Raw genomic sequence first — 3,743 nt, forward strand, 5'->3', positions numbered from 1 at the left:
AATACTAGTTGATATAATATACTTGCAGAATGGAAAACATTATTTGCTGGAAGACCGGGAAATTAAAATTATGCATAAAGCAGCATTACTTTGGTTGTCAGTTGTCATGAAATGTTTGGCAATAAGCAATGAATTTGTGACAAGCATTGTCAAAAGTCAAAACTGAATAAATCTACGAATATCAAGATTAGTACCTCCAGGTAAGAGCTCAACTAAATATATTGTCTTGCTAGTTGGTAATACAGCAACCAGTCTTGTAATTCAGTGCTCAAGGAAATTGTCTCTTAGCAATAGAATAGATTGCTATGTTCCTCTCAGTACCCAGTTTCTGGAGTCAAAATTCAAATCACAGCTAGACCTTTTTCCAAAATCAAGGCAAAGCATAGTTCCGTAGTCAAGAACCAGCAAATCTCTTCTCCAGTTTCTGTATAGACAGAAACTCCTCAGCATATAACTGTATAATCCTAGAGACTTCGCAGCTAACTGGTCAACGGCATGCTGGTCTAATAACATCTTGCACCTAAAGATTGTCTCAAATTCATTCTTCTGAAATTCATTAGGAAGGATGCTCCCCCAGTTCCTCGGTTTTCCAACAAAACAGAAGCCATAAGGAAGTGAAAGGAAAGTAATAGGGTCTGACGAGTATCCTTTACTAACCATCTTATCTTTCAAGTCCAGTGCCTTCCCAAGCATATTATGCCTACAGAGGCTGAAGATAATAGCATTGTATGCTGAAATCCATCCATCAGAAACCAATCCCTTGAACACATCTAACAGAGCATTCTTGTCATGCAACTTAACACTTGCTACAGTTTGAGTTGATGATCCAGGTCACACTGTTTGTGAGCCCATTAACTAAATAATTTGATGTGACATCATTAGGAGAGCAACGGTTAAGCAACATACGTTCAAAGTATGCAGCCGCTTTGCTTACTTTATCTTTCTTGAATAAACTACCAATTAGGATTGTATAGTGTATAACATTAGGAAGGAGACCTTCAGATTGCATATTTTCAAAAACAAATTCTGCAGTGTCTGTATCGCCAATCTTGCAATATCCACTTATTAATGATGAGTATGTAACAACATTTGGTTTGCATCTCCGCTTCATCATATCGCAAAGCAAACTCAGAGCTCCACTTATGTTGCCTTGTTTAGCACAGCCATCAATAAGCGTAGTATATGTAAACTCATCTGGAATGCAGCCAACCTTTTTCATGCTGCTCATGCATAGAATTGCCTCATCCGTCATTCCAAACTGACAATATCCTTTTACCACCTTTTGTTCCATGAATTCAAATATTTTCTTTGCGTCACTAAGATTCCCACTCCTGATGAAACCATCAATCAACGTGGTATATACATATTTATCAGGCTGGACATTATGCTCAAGCATCTCTGCAAGAAGGTTCTTAGCTGCGGGAAGCATTTGTTTCTTGCATAAGCCACTAATCAATACATTATATATGTTGACATCAGGCATCACCTGTCTCTCCATCATCTTATCCCTGACACTCAGGGCCTCAGTTACCTTCCCAGAAACAACAAGGCCATGAATTAGTGCTCCAAACGTGATGACATCAGGAGTATGCCCTCCTTCCATCATTTCCACGATAAAATCTGATGCAACCGTCACATCTCCTCCGATGCAGAAGGCATGAATCAAAGGAGTCTAGCTATTTTGATTTGGCTCCAACTCTCTCCTAATGGCCTCTCTCAAAAGTTTCTCAGCCTCGTGAGCACGACCTTCTCGGCAAAAAGCTGATATCAAAGTATTAAACGTGACGACATCTGGATCACAACCGCTCGCAAACATTTGCTTCAGAACAACCATTGCCTGCGATGCTGAGTGGCGTTTGCACACAGCATCAATGACAGTGTTGTAAATCTGCACATTGGGGGACAATCCTCTCACCTTCATCTCGCCAAGCAAACCCCCAATCCTCTCCAAATCACCTTTCTGCCCGAGCCAGGTAATGATAACTCCATATGTCACCTCGGTCGGCAAGAATCCCTTCATCTCCATATCACCCAACAGCAACATTCCCCTCCGAATTTCCCCGCGCTGGCAATACCCATCGATCAGTACATTGTAGAACACGGGATGCGGAATGCACCTCGCTCCCCACCTAGCCTCAATCAGCTTCCTCCCTTCCTCCACCCGCCCTTCCAAGCACATCCCTCGCAACATCACGCAGGTGCTGTAGTCATCCGCGCCGCCCTCCTCGGCAAGCATTTCGTCGTACAGCTTCCGGGCGTCCTCCCAGCGCCGGCGCTGCACGAGGAGCCTGATGAGGCGGTTGCAGTCTGCCGCCCTGGGAAGAGCGCCGTACAGCTCCCTGGCGCGCTGGCACATCTCGGCGGCCTTCCCGTCCATTCCGGCGTCGGCGTAGGCGGCTGCGAGCTCGCCGAGGCAGGCGAGCGTTGGCGCGGCCGCCACGACGCCGTCGCCCGCGCGGGACGACATGGACTGTAGCGTGGCCTCCGCGGCGTCGAAGCGGCCGGCGCGGGCGAGGAAGCGGAGCAGCGCGGAGTGGGCGAGAGGGGTGGCGGCGGGGCCTGGGAGCGAGTCATGGTGGTGGGTCTGGGACCAGGCGAGGAGCGCGAGCGCGAGGTCGGGGTCGGCGAGGGAGGAGACGGCGGCGGCGAGGCGCGCGTCCGAGAGCGGGGAGGGGAGGAGCGCGGCGAGGGCGCGTGGCCAGGCCGGGTTAGTGGAGCGGGTGGTGAGGATGTGCTTGACGGAGGCCGCGAGGGCCGGGGTGATCGGAGGTGAGCTCGGGTTGCGGCGGCGGCGCGGGAGCGGGGTGATACGGGGCAGGAGCCTTCTTGACATCAAATCAAACGATGCGGTGGGCGGCGGCAAGCGGAACGCTTAATGCAGCATCACGGCCGTGGAACGGCGAGTCATTTTTTATCCTCAAGCAGCATCCAAACCGTCAAGTACGAAGAACTGGAACAGAGGCGCCAATTTCAAGTCTCTCTCTTTAACCACTCGGACATATCAAGCTTCTAGTCTTCTTTTTGAAATATGCTCCTTTCGTCCCAGAATATATATCATTTTACGATTTATCAAAGTCAATATAACTCAAATTTTTCGCATCTCGAGAAAAAATGCAAGAAATGTCTGAGCTAAGATTGATCACAGATTGAGCAACATGATTAATTTACCGTGGAGTAGAACAATGTCAACAATCAACGCGGTGAGTTTTCTATTACGAGATGAATAACTAGGACGGCAGATGAATTTTTTCTTCCACTCGAAATAATCTGGGAACCGGAAAGAGCGTACATGGAAACAACAGATTGTCCGAGAACAGAGCCGAGCGCTCTCCCAGTTTAGTATATAGATGAGGGATACTCTTTCCAATTCAGGAGGCGTTTGTTTATTATTATGAGACAATAACTCACCATTTGAGTTAACCATGCTCACACAAGGACGGTGAATGTGCTTCGTGCAGCAAAGGCGAGTAAAACTACAGTACAATCACAACAAACACATGGACATGTGTGGAAACCACGTAGTCTGTACATGCCAAAATGGTCTAACGGCATGACAGTTGTTTTCTATAGTAGCCGTACACGTACTTCATGGCTTTAGTTCTTACAACCCAATCGAAATAAGTTTTAATGCTGAAACTGAACATGCGAAATTTAAGAGTGCAGCTCTGACTGAACAAGACAATCCTACATGAATAGGCGCTAGATCCTGAATCTGTCAAGCATATCTTCAATAGTTATGTTTT

At 47.0% G+C, this 3,743-nt stretch overlaps 1 pseudogene; it reads right to left on the reverse strand.

Moving 5' to 3' along the window:
- Positions 1–394: 394 nt before the first annotated feature.
- LOC140223015 (uncharacterized) lies at positions 395–2,866 on the reverse strand (annotated as a pseudogene).
- Positions 2,867–3,743: the final 877 nt, after the last annotated feature.

Source organism: Setaria viridis, chromosome 5, assembly GCF_005286985.2.
Source record: "Setaria viridis chromosome 5, Setaria_viridis_v4.0, whole genome shotgun sequence".
Lineage (NCBI taxonomy): Eukaryota > Viridiplantae > Streptophyta > Magnoliopsida > Poales > Poaceae > Setaria > Setaria viridis.